General features: G+C 32.7%; 1 protein-coding gene across 3 annotated transcripts in view; it reads left to right on the top strand.

Moving 5' to 3' along the window:
• CSMD3 (CUB and Sushi multiple domains 3) overlaps positions 1–20,117 on the top strand; it is a 1,204,746-nt gene that overhangs the window by 691,248 nt on the left and 493,381 nt on the right. The gene's annotated exons all lie outside the window — the stretch shown is intronic.

Genomic DNA, 20,117 nt, shown 5'->3' with positions numbered 1-20,117 from the left:
GCCCTGCTGTTCACATTCTCTATAGGAAAACTATGTCAATCATACTCAGTAGTCAGCCTTCTTCATTTCCTTGCAATAGAATCAGTTCTCAAAAAAGAGGATATATGGTAGTAAAATACCAGTGACTGCTATTAATGTTCCTTTATGATCAGGTACAGCTATGGGATATTTTTTTTCAATCATTGAGACAGGCAGATGGGTCATGTTTCTATTTCATGAATTCGGGCAGAGCAAAATCACACAACTGTCTTTATATGTGATTCTTAAATAACTTCTCTGACCTATTAAATCTCTGGAGTATAACACAATCAAGTGATAGGCAAAAATAATGTATTTTTTTAAAATACAATATTCAAACTGTACTTTTAACACATTGTACAGATCGCACTCTCATGAGAAAAAAAGAGCCTTACAGCTTTCCACAGTGTGTAAGGCATGAACTCTAATGGCTTAAAAACAGATTTTCTAACTAGATATTTTGTGTATTTCTATTTGCATCCAGAATAGCCTATCAAAGATATTTTTTTTCTCTGCTGATAATGGAAAAGGAGGCATTAAGGAGAAATGTTATATCTTAAGACTGTGATAGGATAGGCTTATGACATTATAATCTTCTGCAGAAGTCATTTCAATATGAGAAATTACTAACATGGTGTTTTATAATTAATAAAAATTACTAGCAGTCCAGATTCTCCTCAAACCACTTCTACCTTAGTGTTCGTGTGTGTTTGTTGTGAGAGATGAGTGCGGAGGGGGTGGTGGTGGAAAAGTAAGTAGTAACACACTCTTGTCTTACACCCTGAGCATCTCAGTGGCAGAAATGTACATAAGCTGGAAGACTTTTTTCTTCCTATCTCTTAAGAAGAGTTATTCCTGTTTATTTCTGTCAAGCCTATTAATTCTATTGCTCTTTATTTGCTTGAAGACCAGTCTTCAACAGTTTTCTTCTATTTCACAATATACTTAACATTTTCCACTGGTTTCTCTAATTTTAATTCTTATTCAATCCTTAACCCACTACAATTTAGGATCAACTTTTTGTGTTATCTATCTATCTATCTATCTATTTACCTATCATCTATCTATCATTTATCTATATTGCCTAAATTGCTCAAATAACCTTTTGATGGGGGGGGCTTTTAAATTATTATTGTGGTAAGAACAGATAACATGAGATGTATCTTGTCAGCATAATTTTTAACTGCATGCTAAGGTCTGAATGTTTGTGTCTGTCCCCTCAAATTTATATGTTAAAATCCTAACCTCTAAGGTGATTGTGTTAGGAGGTGGGCCCTTTGGGCGGTTTTCCATGGTGGCTTCACTATTCACATTTCTATCAAAATGTACAAGGGTTCCAGTTTCTTCATGTCCTGCCAACTCTTGTTATCTTTTACTTTCTTTGTTTGTTTTCTTTTGTTTTTATAATTACTATAATTGTCAGATTACCTCACTGTGATTTTGGTTTGCATTTCCCTGATGATTAGTGATGCTGAGTATCTTTTCATATACCCATTGGCCACTAATATGTCTTCTTTGGAGAAATGTCTAGTTAAGTCTCTTACCATTTGCTCTTTAAAAAATTGCTATTGAGTTGTAGGAGTTTCTTATATATTTGGATATTAACCCTTCATCAGATATACAGTTTGTAAATATTTTCTACTATCTGGTAGGTTGTCTTTTCCTTCTTGATGACACATCATAATTTTCTGCCTTTCTAGACACTCTCTTCATCTCTTTTGCTGACTCCTTGCCTTCTTTCTGTCCTGTTAGAGAAGTTCACTACAGCTCTGTCCTTTTATCCTCTGACCTCTTGCTGGGAAAAGTTATACATTGTAATGGCTTTAACTACTGCCTCATAAATCCATGTCAGAAAAGAATAAGGAGAAAAACATTTCTTCTCTGACTATTCTAAATCTACTTATCTAGCTTTATAGTCTGTGATTTTCCCCTCCATACTTCTTATGGCCAAACATGCAGAAATACTCAACATTCCTAAACCTGTTGCTCTTACTTTTGCTGAGTTAAATTTATCAACTATATTGGAATGACCTCTGTGTGTGAAGAACTTATAATACTCCCCACTCTGCAAAGACATTCAGTCTAGACCTCCTGTTACGTGTGGTGTGCTGTTCACCATGTCTGTCAAGCACTTCACCAAACTTTTCTTTCTTGGGTAACCCCTACCTTCCTATCCAGTTTAAACATGGCCTGCTCTACTGATCTCAACCAGACTTCCTTTGCGGAAGTATGCAAACTCTTCTTTTTTGTAATTTAACAGAGTGCATACCTTTAATAAAGTCACTTTTAAAATGTTACTAATTGTTTTTGTTTAGGTGTGTATCATCCTCACTAAACATCTTGTGGAAATTATATTTTACTCACCTTAGAATCTTCAGTGTTTCAGCTATAAAAAAGAGTGAGGAAGGTCAATATAAATGATAAGGAGTAATTTCTGACATGTATTATTTAAGTGAAAAAAACACAAAAAAAGATCAAAGCTTTATATTATGAATAAGAAATTATTTTTTATTATTCTTAGGTCTTCATCAAAACATGGCCAAGAGGTTGTAAGGAAAACTACTTATTAGAAGTGGAAATAAAATATGTAGAAATAGACCTGGCAGTATATATCGACGGAAATAAATATTTTAAAATTTTTGTATATTTTTGTGTCATAATGATGTGCCATGAACAAGTTATGCCAAAAAGCTCTGAGACTAGAATTTTTAAAAATTCAAAATATTTGTATACAGATATTTTGGAAATGCCCAACCTATATTCTCTGTTACCAACAAAAATTCCTTCCAAGGAATTCTCTGTGCCCATTGATATCAGCATTAGCAAGAATACTGAATGAGATTTGGATTGCATTTCCTCTAATTGCACTCCTGTGGTATCACATTTCCTTATAGTATGTAATTATGTGAAAGTTTAGTGTTAATATGCATAATATCCAGATTACAGGAGAGTTTATAAATGTAGTACATAATACAAAACTTATTTTAAAATTGGATTATTAACATTTAATATTCAGACACTTCACTTAAATGTATATTTATATTATGTAAGGAAAAACACCATGCGATATTATCTATGCAATGCTATACAATACATATAATATTGTTCATGGACTGGGGTTTCCTCAATTTTTTCTCTCATAATATAAGTGTGCTCTAACTGTAATGGTGCACATTGAATCTTAGAGCTAGAACACAATAACCACTTTCATCCTTCCTGTCTTATATGTGAGAAATTTCTACTCAAAGAAGTTAAAAGACTTTTCCTGGAGGTCTGATAGGTTTTAGTATAGTTAGTCTGGAAATGCCAAATTGAATTTGTTCTCATTGTTTCTTCCTGCACAAACAATGAATTTTACAGGATGCGTGAATTAAAGAAGTACCAGTAAAAACTATCTGTGGAAATAATGGCAAACTGAAGAGTGCAGGGTGCTCTAGGTTTATGGCCTTAATAAGGAGGTCAGCCACTATTCATCCATGACTGTAATGGGATGAAGGAAAAGCAGATTTGAAGTCAAATGCATTTCTTATGGAAGAATAGGAAACTGCAGAAAATTATATATGAAAGCTCAAGAAAACACAAGATATTAAGGAGAGAATTAGAACTGTTGATTTATTTAAATAAATATAGAATTTCAAACAGTGGGTTTTCTATTTCAAATTCTATTATTTTTTAACATTCATGGTTACAAAGTACTTCCTTAATTATGTTAACCTTTCACCCTTACACTCAGTGTTTTTATCATATAATCATTTTTATTTTACTTGGATATATCTAGCTAATTTTTATAACCTTTATTTCCTGAACCTTTGCAAGCTTGCAGTATAGAACTATTTCCAGAAGGACATTCAATTACTATATATTCAGTAAGTGAATAATGAAATGATAGAAAGTCTTAATACTTCAAGATAAAGGGCACTGGAAAAAAATCCATTTAAATTCAATCCACTTAAAACTGTCCAGAATTCTGCAATAAGTGGTGAATGAAAATAACTACACAAGACTTTTATCTTAAACATAAATAAAATTCATTAAAATAAATTTATTGCTTTTTATTTTAGACAGAATTTAAGTTTTAATTGCAATGGTAAAATTGTTCTTAAAATATGCAAAGAATGAGTTAAGTGCTGATTTGTCCTTTTGGGCATTTTTTGGACAAAATTTCATTAGGTGCATTACAACATCTTTCCTCTCATGTTTGACTTGCATAGCATGATTATATTGAGAACCATTTTTTTCTGAGAAATATTTAAGGATTTCCCCTTTTCCCAAGGGTCTCTCAAATCTTTGAAATTAAAATATTTCTCTTCTGAAGTACCTAGCATGACATAATTCTTTTGAAAGATTTATAAAATTGCATTTGCAAAATATCGTGCACTAAATTGGCTCACATGTATTGGTCTACTTGCATAATAATTATTATATAAATAGTTCATTAGTGAATAATTTCATATCTGATTTTGTTTTGTTATGTGAATGTTATTACTGAACACTTACATACCAAGGACCTCCCTGAATAATTCGGTAAAACAGCTACGTCTTTGACATTCCACCACTTCGAAAGGATTATTTAATCAATCTTTGAGATGCAGACTTCAACTTTATAAAATGAATGGTTAGGCATTTAAAAATTTCGTTGATTTTCTAATTCAAAAAAGCCCTCAGAATGCCATATAAGCATATTTATGGATCCCTGAAATATTCTTCCCCCCACCTCTCTGCCTACATCTGCATCAATGACACCATAATCTATAAACCAAGGTCAGGTCTTATCACTGTGTGCTTACGTGTTCTTTACTGATCAAGACTATTTTTCACCTAGCTATCAATCAAACTATCATCAGAATGTAATCACAGTTCTAAAAATAAATGAGTTTAGGTAATGATTTACATTAATAAGTAATCTACTTGGGACACTAAGTGTTTTCATTTGCAATCGTAGAAATGTAAGCTGGAGTAATGGATTCATAAACTCATTACTTGGAAAGGTCAAAAGGGGTTTTTCTTCATTGTTAGCACATTTCGGAATTGTATAAATTCTGAATTGCAGGTAAAGCTTCCTTTAGAATTGTAGGTATCAGTCCTAAGAAATTAGGGTCAGCTGGTATGTTGTCCAGATTTCTTTTTAGCACATTCAGCCACTTATGATCTCATCACAACCACTGTTCTTTTTTATCATTGTTAAGGTGACAATATCATTTATTGTTCAAACCAGGACACTTCTGAGAATGATATGGGATGCTATTAATGACTCCAATCACACAATGGGCATAAACTGGAACTGTCCAGGGCAAACCAGGACTTATGGTCTCTAGTCACAGTACTTTTTCTTTAAAACTTCCATACCAACAACCTCTATCCTTCACCTTCCAGGAAAATCTGCCTTTAGGTACTAATCACTTTAAAATGTCAAATACCTGTAAGTAATCAAAATATCACCTCTGTGAAAGTCTTAGTAATTTTAACAAAAAGTTAAAGCCTTAAAGAGATGAAGCTCTAGTTTGGATTGTTCCAAACATCATCCAGAGATGGTGCTGAAATGGTGCTAATTAAATGCTTGCTACTCCAGCTGTTAGTAAATTTAGTATCCTGACAAGGTCTCAAAAGTGTAAGTTTCTGGAGAAAATATATTGTGTTATATATGTTGTATTCTTTTATCTATATTTGCCCACTCTTTACCTTCAAGTAAATTGTGCTAAGTACAGAAAGCCATCTGATGGCTTATCCGATTAGTTATTTGTACCTTATCTCAAATTTTATGTCTCTCTCAGATTTCTTTCTCTCTGAAGGTTGCCTCAACTTTTCTAAAGTGAGCACGGAGATAAATATTAACAATATTAAGGTACTTTACAAACATTTTAAAGATAAAACCAACAATTAAAATAGCAAAGCAGTACAATTTTACAAAGCTGGCTCAGCTATTTCTGTGAACCTATTAGATGAAAATGTTCTGATTTCTGTCAGGGCAGTATATGCTGATATAGATCCAGAGATTTTCTCCCATTGTTCCCTAAGGAAAATATATTAATCGATTGAGTGATTCATTCATTCGTTCATTCATTTATTCATCAGGATTTATTACAGTCTAGCACTACACCAGAAATACAAAATGAAAGGAGACATGGTTTCTATCTCACAGCCCAGCAGGAAAGATAAATACACAAACATGGAATTACAATATTATAGATTTAACTAAAACTCTATAGAACAGCAAAGAGAGCACCAAAGAACATTAAAAAGGACTTATTCATCTGGGAAAGCTTCAAAGAGTTCATAGATTAGAGGAATCCTGAAGCATGAGTGAGCATTTGCCAAGCAGTGAAATGGAGAAATGTTACTGCAGACTATGAGAGTTCACATTAAAGCATGGAAGCACAGAAGAGAATGTGGTATCCTAAAGATTGTGAGCAGCTGCATGCAGCCAGAACAGGAACCCACTGTGTTCTGAGAAAGCCTGTCAAGGCAGGAGGTCAGAGCATGAGTAAACCTAGATAACATGGGAAGGGGATTTTAACTGAGTTACCAGGAACCAACAAAGGTATTTTTGAAGAACAGTCATAATCAAATTTTAACCCAGAAAACTAACTCTACTGGCAGTGTGGAAAGCATTTGCAGAAATACACGGGGGAAACTTGAGGGCCTAATGAAAGTCCATCAGTGACAAGGAAGTTGGCATTTAACTAATCAAAAAGCAACAGTGAAAGTATTTATTCACTCAGTCTACATATATTTTATACTTACATGCCAAATATTGTGTTAGATAGTGAGCATCCAAACATGAACTAGGCTCCTAAAGTATAATTTAAACAGAAGAGGACTTGGACACAGCTCTCTCTATATAAAACTGAAAATTGAAATATGATTTCTGTTTTCTACCTAACATGATTCTTGAGATGTGTAATTAAAAATTTTAGATTTTGATGATGATGCATGAATGAGAATTTACATTGAACTTATCTATCTTGGGCCACAAATAATTCCCATCTAAAGAATCAAAGATGGACTGATAAGTCAATAAAAACAGTAAAAAAAAAGTGTTATATTGTTCTGGGGAGATCTTTTCATAAAGTGAGATTCTCACATTGATCAATATGAGAATGACGTTGCCTGAAACATGTATTTTTCTGACATAAGATATTGACCTGAAAGACCAAGGCCTCCCTTTGAAAGGGATAGCTGATCTCAAGTTTCGAGCACTTTTTAGCAAGCTGCAGGGATCAGCAAGTATTATTTGTCCTCTCTTTCTCCTGGACCGTAAGTGTCTTGTGAGGAAGAATTGTGTCTTTATCTTTGTGTATTTCCAGTCTAGAACACAATGCTGCAACATAAAATTATAAGTTTGTCAAATAAAACTAAGATAACTGGGTATCTGAGAGATGAATACAGAATACTTTCAATTAACACTTATATGATAACCTCTGATCTAAAATATTTTTTATCATTAGTAAGATCAGGAACTCCCACTGGGATCTGATACACTCAAGTTGTTTATTTACAGGGTGGTTTTGAGGTATGAAGTAACAAACTTATACCTAATTTTCTGCTCTGCTCACATTGTGCTCTACTGACTTTTCAGAGTTTTCAATGTTTGTATGTTTTGATTCTCAGTAGTCATTAAATAACCAACTTCAGCTCATACTTCGCTATATACAGAACCAGCCAGATTGGTAGAGTAATTGAGATCTTTCAATATACATTGTTTTTATTATTTCATTTAAGAATTCGTCTCAGAGTTGGACACTTTTGTCGCAATATCCAAACAATCTTTTGGATATTGTTTTTAAAATTAATCTTTAAATTCATGTTCTCTGCTACAATCAAAGGGACTTTCAAAACAAGAGACAAATAGAGATAGTCCAATGAGCTCTTCCTACTACTTCTTTCTATTGTTACAAATGGGGGGACCTTTCCCTGTGCAGCCTTTTGCTTGGGAAGCTGTAAAAAGTACAGAAAAATGAGTATGATAGAAGGAAGTACTTTCTTAAGGATTTTTTTTCTCTTATGAATTGCCATTGCAAATATATCTTCAGAAATTTCATATCACTTGACACCTATTCTTATATAGCATTTATCAAATGTAACTTATTCACATTTACAGTTAATAATTTAAACATAAAATATTTAAAGATAAAAAGCAAAAAATCAGTGGAATTTCAGTTCATGCATTATTAGAATTTGAATAATAATAATTCCTAAAAATGTATTGAGTACTTCTTACCTGTTAAGCACCCTTCTTATTTTCAATATTTCCTGACAAAAATCTTTACAAATTCAGCCCTGATTAGAAGAACTAATGTTATATCATTTCTCTGAGACAAGTCTCACAAAAAATTGATGTGTAAATATTAATCTTAATTCTGCAGCAGAAATTTTTCTTTTTGATTTTTAGGAAATATGACAGCTCTCCCAACACTTAAAATTTTTTGTAACCTTCTGAATTGACTTTTTGCCAATTTGCTAGTGTTTAACAATGACCTTAACTCATAACCACTCCATTGTTCTTCTTTCCTTCATCTGTTAAAGAGAAATTTAACATCTTCCTCTCTCCCTCTTTTCTCTCTCTCTCCCTTTCTCTCTCCCTTTCTTCTTCCTTTTTTCCTTCCTCTTCTTCTTTCTCTTTCAAAACTGTTGGCACCGATGTATATATATTTTTTAACTTTAAATTATAATGTTAATTCATTTAATCCTCCCTGCCATTCTCAAACGGCCAACTTCTTTTGTTTAATGTTTCTTTCTAAGGTCTAGCTTTTATTGCATTTGTCTTACTCTTCAATATAATGTGTTTCTAACTCCTTCCAGGGATTCGGTAATTTGGCATTCTTCCATCTAGCTTCCCTAGGCAATATCAAAAGAAAACCCTTGGAGGATAATAGTGATTAAATGTCCAGACTGCAAACATTTTCTCATGTCCATAGCACTCTGGAGAAATTAATTAAGTCTCACAGCACCTGTCTGAGGTATTATTATTATGTATGTTTTACATGTGCAAACCTCAACACAGACATTATGTGTTGCCCAAAGTCAAAGAAAAGTGTTATTTTTATACTGAGATTAGCATTTAATTATTATGGTTTTAAGTCAGTCCTCTTCCTTTGCTATATCTCTCTCACTGGTCTTTTCTCTTTCTTACTAGAACTAACATAATTGCATTATCATATTGACTAAAAGGTCCTTTCAAAATACAATGTTTAATAAAAGTTGTAAATGCATGTATTCTTATAGTTTTTATTACATCAATATCAGTTACTATCTAACTTACAAATTACTTACCTTTATGTCTGTAGTTTTTCTTATCAAAGTTGCTTAACCCATTTTTGCATAATTAAGCTTTATACTTATTTTCAATTATGCAATCTATGTTTATAAATACTGAGTTTCCTAATTAGCAGTTTTATTGACATTACATAGATGCACTTTTTTCATTAAAGACTTTACTTAATGTTCATTTAAAAAAAAAAACTAACAAGCACTTATGTGAAAAAGTGGTACATTCAAATTCTAATTTATTTAGCCAAAACAAAAATCTAAACACACTTTTAAGTAGTAAAATAAAGTATGTGTCAATTTGATGCTTAATTCATCTAGCGTGGTGATTAGGCCTATTTTTTCATTTTACAATTTTGTTGAATAAGGGGGAAGCCAGTCATGATTCTTAGAGGAAGAGCTATTATTATTTTATTAGGCATAATATTGTTTGCTATGGCTACTCTCCAAATATTTCGTAATAGGGAGGTGGAATCATTCTTATTGAGGACTGGTTGGTGAAAACAAAAAGGTCTAACATATTATTAAATGAAAGAGGTCAACATAAAAATTATTGTGTGTTTTAAAAATACATTTTAAAAGGAATTCTGCTCTTAGATCAAGTTAAGTTGAAATAAATTGTGTTTACTTTTCATATTGCATTTAGTCTGTTATAACATATAAGTTTGGTAGTTGTGATTAACCACATATTAGGTTACACTGGTAATTTTTAATATTTCTTTTGATTGCCAGATTTTATGCAATTAAGTATTACTGTCTTAAGTGAAGGCTGAATTAAAATAATTTGTGGGAATAATTACTGTTTGACATCAGGAATTCTAAAATAAGTCTATTCGGACAATATCTATTCTTTTCTTTTTTCTTTTTTTTTTTTTTTTTTGAGATGGAGTCTTGCTCTGTCACCCAGGCTGGAGTGGAGTGGCATGATCTTGGCTCACTGCAACCTCTGCCTCCCACGTAGCTGGGATCACAGGCATGCACCACCATGCCCAGCTAATATTTTGTATTTTTAGTAGGGACGAGGTTTCGCCATGTTGGCCAGGTTGGTGTCAAACTCCTGACCTCAAGTGATCCTTGCACCTCGGCCTCCCAAAGTTCTGGGATTATAGGCATGAGCCACCACACCCAGCCACAATATCTATTTTTAATTTATGTGTTCTCAAATTAATATAATTAAACAATTACAGAATGAAAAGGAAACAAAACCACTATCAGTTAGTGAACACTAACCCATTTTAACAAATCAGCATTCTCACTCCCTTCCCATCTTAGTTAAGAGAGACAACTTAACTGTTTGTGGGCTATCTCTGTGTTAAGTTAGTTTATGCTAATAGTTTACTTCCTTAGCATCTTGAAGGCAAGAGAATAATCATGAATCCTCTCTTGTTTCTCTTGCAGTGGTGTGGTCTCTAGAGTATAGCTGAGTATCAATGCAACCTGAAAATACAAATGCATGAGCAATATTTACATTGTTTCTGCTATTGTCATCACTCCACACACACACACATACATACACACACACTCACACAATGCCTTTTAAATTAATCAACACGACTAGACCTTTCATGTGCTGCCCCTGAATCAGAATTATGGTGTTGCTGGCATAGACAAGGAAACATTCCAAATACATTTTTGCCTGTCTTGAAAATCCTATTAATCACTTTATAGAGCTGACTCCTACTGTTGATATAATATATCTTTCAAAATTGACAGTTTTCTTTCAATAATATACCTTGTAGATTTACTTTATATTATATAGCTGCCTTTAATCCTGATAATTGAATTCAGTGAACAAATACTCATTGAGCATATTACTGCAAATTGTTCACCAAAGAAGTAAAAAGGGTATATTTTTCTGAAACAAAAATCTCCAGGGAAAATCGCGTATCAAGCTCTGAAATACACTGTGGCAAATGCAATAGGGATTGGCATTTGATATTATCCTACAGTACTATAAACAAAAAGCAGGTTGGGGATGCATATTTAGAAGAGTTACAAAAGAAGATTGTAATCAGTAAGAAAATACAAAAATGTAAGTAAACAAGAACATTTAAAAGTTAATTTATCTAAAATCCATGTTCATAAATGGCGTTACTCAACTTGTAAGTCTTTGATGGTTTACTGCTAGCATGAAAATCCATACTGATGGAAGATAAAGCATCAGTTGTAGGAAACCAAGATTTTAATTCACATAATACAGATGCAGAATTCAATATAGTTGCACAGATTCTCTATGCTATTTGATGTCATTACTATGGTATGACCTTTCTCATTTTTTAAAAATTGACTATCACTTGTGGACGTAGTCATGATAGAAATTCAGTATATAAGGAGAATTTGTTGCACTTACTTTCCTTTTAGAGTAAATCTATCCTCTTAAAATGAAGTTATCAGCAACATTGATGTGGTAGTCTTAGAGAAAAGTATTAGATATCTGAAATGTGTACTTCATATGTCACAAAAACAATAATAATAACAATGCTACTCCAACTAGATTAATTCAAACAAAGGACTTTTTAAAATTCTCTGAACAGCTAAATAATTAAAGGGTCAGAGAAACCTTGATTTGGTGTTTAAATTACAGACCGGGAGTTGTTTGTTTGCTTTCATTCTTTGCATGCATTTCCTTAGCATCATGACACTCTTAGGTACGTTCTCCCGTGTGGTTTCAAGAGCACTGTGAGCAGTTTCCTGGGATACAGTTGTCTGGATTTATTTTCAGCTGGAAATAGTACACCCACTTCGTTTATAGCTCAAGAGCAAGCCCTAAATTGATCTAATTTGCTTGACTTGTGTTTCATGCCCATCACAGAATCATTGCATGACAAGGAAAACAAAAAAAAAACAATTGATCTGGCCTCTTAAGCAGGTACACAGTCAGGTTGAAGGGGTGTTGGTGGTGCAGTCAGCTTTGGTTGAATACTGTAAGCAAGTTGAGAAAAAGGGGTTTTCCCATATCAACATCAGGGTATGGTTGCATGAAAAAGAGGGAATTAATGCTAGGAAGATTTTTTTTAAGCCCAAACAAATGAAGTAAATATTCAAAACTTAATATTGTCAAACTACTGCAAGCTATATAGCTAAATACATGTTACAAACATAGATGAAGACAGTGCATATGAAAACTCTAACATCTATGTCCTTCACCTACTCACTTCCAACTATTTTCCATCATGCTAGCTTGACCATATATGAAATAATGACAATCTTTATCATCATCAGTAATTCTATTTCTTGTGACATTTCCACTAGAGACTTCTCAGGCAGTGACCTTAATTCTTTCCTTACAGTTTTCTTATGGTAGTATTTCACAAGATGTGTGCTCAATTTCTTTGAGAAATGCAATCAATATATCCTTTTTAAAAATAATATTTATCATCCTTCCCTTCTAAGTCTAGATCCTTGTTTAGTTTTTCATTATAATTAATCTCTTCACAAACAAAAACAAAATGGAAAATGGCTTTCTTTACTGTTTCACTATATCTACAAATATTCCAACCACAATTGAAAGCAAGTATCCTCTTTTCCACCAAATAATTGTACTTCAGATTTATAACTACAAAGCTCAAATGCTAATTTAATACTTCAATAGTATATTTGTTTCTGAGTACACTAGTTTCTTAGTATTTACCACAAACTTGTTGGCTGAAAACGAAAGAAATTTATTCTCTCAGGGTTCTGGAGGCAAAAAGTTTGAAATCTGACAGGGCTGCTCTCCCTCTAGGGGCTTTGTAAAGGGAATAATCAGTTCCTTGCCTCTTCCGGTTTATAGTGGTTGCCCCAGCATTTCTGTCCTAGTGGCCACGTCACTCCACTCTCTATTTCGATTGTCTTCTCTTCTGTGTGTCCATATAAGAGAGAGGAAAAAATAATCCCTTTTAAGCAGGTACACTGTCAGGTTGTGATTATTTTTTCCTCTCTCTTTTGTGGACACATGATGTCATTTAGGGCTCACACAGATAATTCAGGATTATCTTCACATACCAAAATCGTTAATTACATCTGCAAAGATCATTTTTCCAAAAAGTTAACATTTGCAAATTCTAGAGATTGACATAGATGTCTTTTGAGGGGCCACAGCAAAAATCTTTGTTTCACTTTTTAACACTATTATTTTATATTTTCTTTTACAATTTCAAATTGCTTATACTCCATCATCCTTGACCACTCAAAATCAGGTGATAATCATGTTTCACACTGTATTAGGAAAATAACAACAATCAGTCAAGAATATTTCAGCTTTTTTCAAAACTGGTACTATCACTACTCTTCTATTGTTCATCCTTCCTGTTAAATGAAAGATTGGCCTCTCCTCCCTCACCCCTGCTCTAAGAACACTCTTGTTCTTTTGCTCTGGGTCTCATGCCTTTTCACCTTCTCATTCCTGCACTCTCATTCACTTTTGGTGAGAGTGTACTTTGACAAAATCATCTGGAGATACAGTTTTGCAATATATTAAAACAAACAGAAAAAGTACATAACTTTTGATTCAAAATTTTACTTCCAAAAACTTGTTCCACAGAAATATTCAGCTTAACAAAAATAAAAATATAAGTCAGTTTTTTAAGCATTATTTGTACTATGTAAAATATATATATATATGTGTTTGTGTGTGTATGTGTATATATGTATATGTAACTCTTAAATTCCCTCAGTTTGCTGATGTCTAATATGTAATGCAATTTTAAAAGTTATTTTAATTTTTAAAAATGAATAATAATTTGTACATATAGATATTGTATGGTGTCCATAATTGCCGAAATAATCAAACAAATATCAGAAGCAGAACTTTACTTATTTGTTTTAAATAGGAGAAATGGCATGCAAATTTATTAATGTGCACACGGAGAGAACCACAGAGTGATTACTCCCCATTCCTCAATGGAGTTCAGAAACTCATATTCCTTCTTGAAGTTACAGAAAGAATGGGGGCTTCTATCATGGCAAAATACATTATGGGAGGAGGAGAAGAAGGGGCTTGGCTAGCAAAGGTGGTCTTGTTATGTAGAACTTTACTTGTGACACATTTTTGTTCAAAACAACAGTAACAGAATATAGGTATGAATAAGGCTGAAAGAGTAAAACTGTGTTAACAGTCTTCGTTCTCAAAAAGTAGAAATATAGGAGGAAGTTTTGGTTTTGTATATGTCCATTTTGTTTCTAACAATTAACCTCTATTGATATTTACATACATATGTGTATAGATATATAACTTATTTTAATTCTTTATTGTTTTTAGTAAAATTATAAGCATATAAATTAAATCTAACTCATTTTTTTTTGTTCAGTGTTTTGGAACTTTATGTTACCTCTGTTTTTATTGTTCAATTTCCTAAGCTATTCATATAATAAATTTACTTGAAAAATTTGGTTGTCATAATCAGTTTACTGTCTTGAGAGCACTTTATCTAATCTTAATGAAGGGGAGTTAGAAATCTAGCTGACAAAGCTTTAATTCTTCCCAGCGATCTGCATTTTCTATCACATGACTACCCCTAATTAACTATAGTGTTAATGCCTTTTGTCTTTTATGATAAACAACAAGAAAATGCCTGTTGGAAAAGGAAATTAGCATTACACCAGATAATTTCAAATTGATGCCAATGTAACACAAGAGTTTACAGTCTGGAAAATATGATAAGTCAAATTTTAGACACTAAGATTTAATTATTTGACTTTTTCAAAATTACGCTATGTTTTTTGGTTAATGAAATTACTTCACATAGAATGAATTCACATTTTAAACAGTTTAAAAATGCCATTTAGAATCCGGCAGTATTTTACTGTTCCACTTCATTTTGAATAAGATATGGGTAAAATATACTTATTGTAAAAAGTAACATAAAATAGATCAATAGAGATAATCAATCTTAGATCACAGTAATCGTACTTGTAAAATCACAGATATTATACAATGACTTTCATATAAAAATGGAAATGATTAAGTTTTGATTTTATTCTTTTTAATTATATATATATAGGCTGATTGTAAGTATTTTTTAAAAGCCAATTTGCAAACTGAGAAAGAAAATTATGCCATTTAAACTGAAGTCATTAAGAATCTTGAAGCAGTGTGTAACACCCTCCAAGAATAGTCCTTGGGGTTTAAATGCTCACTCACCCTCTTTGTTAGTTTAATTCAACAGAAAATATCTTGTTCACACACTAGACACAGTTGGAAAGAAGCCACAGAAGATTATGTCCACTCAGTAAAATAGACCCTTTATGTTTATGTTGCTTTGCTCATAATCTCATATCTATAGCACTACAACCAATTAATTGCAGTATATTCAGTTTGTGGAAAATCAGACGCAGTTCATGACTTATCTTTTTGATACATTTTTATTGAGAACTTTATAACTCATCAATACTTCCCTTAACACAATATATGAAATGTTTACTGTATATGATACAAATCAGGAAAATTCTATAATTATTCAAAATAATTATACATTTGTATAGTTCCAGAAAAATAATATATTTTAACAGCATATGAGATTTTTTAATATAGTCTGTATTTTTTTGTTGTTCAGAAATAAATACCTGAAGAATGAGGCTAAATAAATTTAAGAAGCGTAGTCATTTTTGTCTTTATTTTTTAGAATTCTTTGCTTGGTCATGAACTATATTGAGAAATAAAGTGAGCTTTAATCAGTCATTTTCTCTTGAATCATATTCCCCTTGGTTCTTATATTTACTCATTTGATGTAATATCATTTTGTTGCTTAGTGTTATTGATCAAGCATTAAATCTAATACATTACATCAATAAGCAAATTTTCCTTTTTTCTGTATCTTTTTAAAAATTTAATGACGCATCTATAGTATTTGGATTATCTTTCATTACGCTGTTGTTATAATTTTGCAAATAAAGTTACGAGAAAAGGAAGAATTTCAAAATAGGAAAGACTAAAATCCTGTTGGTTGGATGAGTAATGTCTCTTCTTCCAAAAGACAGCCTAAATCTAAGCTCCATATGTAATTTAACAAACACTGGTCTGAGTATACTATGCACCTAACACTCTGCTTAATACTAGGTTTAGAAAAATATATGATCTCTTTTATATCTATACCTTCTCTAACCACCTTCAACTACTTTCTTTGCTAATCCATTTCCTGCTCTTCATAAAATTATCTTTACTACTTGCCAAGTACATAATAATTGGCTAAGTACTTAGAATGCATTCTAAGCCTAGGAGGAAGCAGAGGTGATATGCTAATGTTTATCACTGGCCTAGCCTACCTAAACAACAAGCAAGTATATAGTTATTTTTCAACAGAAAGTGGCAGTCTGCATGCTCAGAGAAATTGATATGGTTATGCTTTGTTTTTCCACCCAAATCTCATCTTCAATTATAATCTCCATAATCCCTATAATCCCCAAGTATCAAGTGAGAGACCAGGTGGAGGTAATTGAATCATAGGATTGGTTTCCCACATACTGTTCTCCTAATATTGAGTGAGCTCTCAAGAGATCTGATGGTTTATAATTTTTTGGTAGTTCCTTCTGCGTTCATTCTCCTTTCTGCCACCTTGTAAAGAAGGTGCCTTGCTTCCCTTTTGCCTTCCACCATGATTGTAAGTTTTCTGAGGACTCCGCAGCCATGCTGAACTGTGAATCAATTAAACCTCTTTCCTTTATAAATTACCCAGTCTCAGGCAGTTCTTTATAGCAGTATGAAAATGGACTAATACAGCATTCATACACAGGTTGCAATCTCATGTTTTCTCCTCTCATGTCTATGTTTCATTTCATCAATAAACAGTTAATAAGAAATAAATACTTTATGGATTGAAATTCAAATTAATTCAAACTTAATAACTTCCGTTTGAGTCACAGTTAATTGGAAAAAAATTCTTTGGATTTTTTTCTCTTTGTTCCAAATTAGGTAACAAGTTTTGAGGTACTGTGCATTGATATTATAAGAGCAAATAAAAGCAGTTTCTGGTCAATTCTCCCTTTCATATATACAAAAGTAAAAAAGCCAAGTATATTTCAGTTTGTCTTAGAAAGTCATTTGTAGATGTTATACCACCATGATTTAGAGTTTATTAATTTGGATTGAATCAACTTCCATTTGAACTACTATGGGACAATTTAAAGGAACTAATTAACATTCACATTTCCCTTTAATATGGATTTTATTTTAGATGACATAACTATATGCCATATCTACTACCAGATCTACACAGGTAGTCAAAATCTTTGCCTGTTTTCGGTGACTTTCTTCCTGTTAATATAACTGAAGTCGCAATGCTTCTATCTAAAGCTACTCCTTTCCACTAGCACACTAAACCCCACTATTTCTAACCTACTCTAAGATTTTAGTTTAGCCAGCCTCCCTTCTTTTTTCTGTTTAGTCATGTTTTCTATCTTTACGGGACTATGATTATAAAAGCATGGATTTATTTCTCCCTTTGTTAAAAAAAGTTGTTTTGACCCCACTTTCCCTGCCAGTTATTGCCATATATTTTTTGCTTCTCTTTGCTGCAAACTTGCTCAAAAGAGTTATTCATCTTTGCTAACTTTGATTTTCCTCTTTCCAGACCCTCCCAAACCCATTGTTCCAAACAGACTTTCACTACTATGGTAACAAAACTTCTTTGGCAAAGTCAAAAATGTTCTCTACATTGTTAAGTCTAATAGTGGATTCTTTGTATACTTTTTACTTGACAGATCAGCAGTATTTATCTTAGAACTAAATGCTCAGTTTTCCTCATTACTTTTATTCAAGGGTTTCAGTTCCTGGTTCTTCTCCTGTCACATTGTTTTCTCCTCTTCTGTCTGATCACTTAATGTTAATGGAACTTCATCATCTTTTTGTCTCTCACATTCACTCCTTCAGCAATAACCTCTGGGTTGCATGATTTTAAATACCACATATGTATGCAGTCTCACATTTACATTGCCAGCCCAAATATGCTGCTGGACCTCTAGACAATCCACTGCTTTCTTGAAATCTCTACTTGGACACCTAATTCCCCAAGTTATGTATGCGAATACTTAACTTAATTGATTTTTTACCAAACTGCTTTCCCTAGTCTTCTCCATCTAAGTTAATAGAAATTTCATCATTCCCATTGCTCAGACAGACATTATTGGGGACATACTTGATTTACCCCTTTCTCTCATCATTTCATGATTTATTAGCAAATTATTTTGGCTTCACTTTGAAAACATGTCTGGAATTCAATCCTTTATCACCACCTCTACTGCTAACATCTTGGTCAACCCACTATCATCAGGCACCAGGATTAAGGCAATAACTATACTCGATTTCTCTGTTTCCACCATTTTTCTTTCCTTCTTACTCTTCTTCACTTAGACATATTCCTTCCTTAGGGCCTTTCCTCTTGTATGTCCATGGCTAACCCCTTCAACTTTTTCATGACTTATCTCAAATGCCATTTTCCAAGGCTGCCTACTTACTCACTATAATAAAAATTGGAACCTATTCACCCCTCCACAGTTACCCTATTCTGCTTCATTTTTTTTCATCCATAGCACTTATTACCTTCTAATATTATATAATTTTATTATGTCTGTTTAATATTTTCTGTCTCTCTTCACTGAAATATGAACTCCAAAAGGACAGGTTTTTTTTTTCCAAGGTGGGGAGTGAACAGGTGATCTCTCATTTACTGCTATGCCCCGAGTGCCTAGAACAATACATGGCTTAGAGTGGGTACTCAATACATATTTATTAAATAACTGCATTGGTGTGCCTAGTATGTACCATGCTGTGTGCTGTGTTGATTACCTTGCTTAATCTTTTCATGAATTCAGTGAAGTAGCTATTTTGTTTCCTCTTGTAGGGATGATAAAACTAGGTCTCCGTGATTTCTAATGTGCCCAAAGTTATGCTGTCAGCATTTAAAGATGGGATTTAAACCTAGGTAGCTTGACTCCAAAGCTTCTGCTTTGAATCCTCATTGTTTCCCATCTTAACATGAGCTCATTATTGCTTCTGAAACACATATAATGCAGTGTATTGAACTCTGAAAACAAAATTTCTGCTGATAATCATGAAAAATAATAGCCCCACTTCTTGGCAACATAGAAAAGTTACTGTTGTTGACATTTGATTTTGAGAATTTATCTTACGCTTTAATGAAATATATCAACTAAGCCATTTGCTGCCTTCAAGAGTGTGAGATGTGACATGTTAAATCTAATATACTCACCACAAGAACTGGTTTCAAATATAGATGGAAATGCTTGTGAGAAATGTTCTGAACTATTTTGACCCTTTGGAGGCACAGTGACAGGATAGTTTCTTCCTTAGGAAATAGGAATAGCATGTGTTCTGTCACTGTTGGCAAGAAAATTCATAAGAAAATGAGTAGTCATAATTTTAAGTTAGGAAATCTATAATATCAGCATTGGCTTTTCTTTCTGTCTGTGTTAATATCTACTCCAAGCTATGCAAATGATTCTGCATACTTAGGTTAATGATTATTACATTTTAAGATTTTCAGATTTTTGAACTGACAATTTAACGCTACGTTTTATCAATACCTTAATGAACAGGTTTTTTTTTTTTGCTACTTGTCAGTAAATGACTAATGTGACCTGCTTGTTACTCACAAAAATATGTCATCTAAAGATTTCTAAAGTGTTAACTTCTGTTTCTTTTTGGACCTATTATAAATTTAGGAAAACATAATTTCAAAAACCCAACATATTTTGTGATTTTTGATCTTCAGTTACAAGTGAGTCATCTTAATACTCCCACTTAAATTATGACACATCATATGTTTCATAATTACCATTATTATTTATACACATATTATTTTCTGTAGCTCGTGAATTAATTCCTCATTTTAGTGAGTCTT

Source organism: Gorilla gorilla, chromosome 7 (assembly GCF_029281585.2).
Source record: "Gorilla gorilla gorilla isolate KB3781 chromosome 7, NHGRI_mGorGor1-v2.1_pri, whole genome shotgun sequence".
In the NCBI taxonomy this organism is placed as follows: Eukaryota; Metazoa; Chordata; class Mammalia; order Primates; family Hominidae; genus Gorilla; species Gorilla gorilla.
This window is presented reverse-complemented; position numbering and strand designations above follow the sequence as displayed.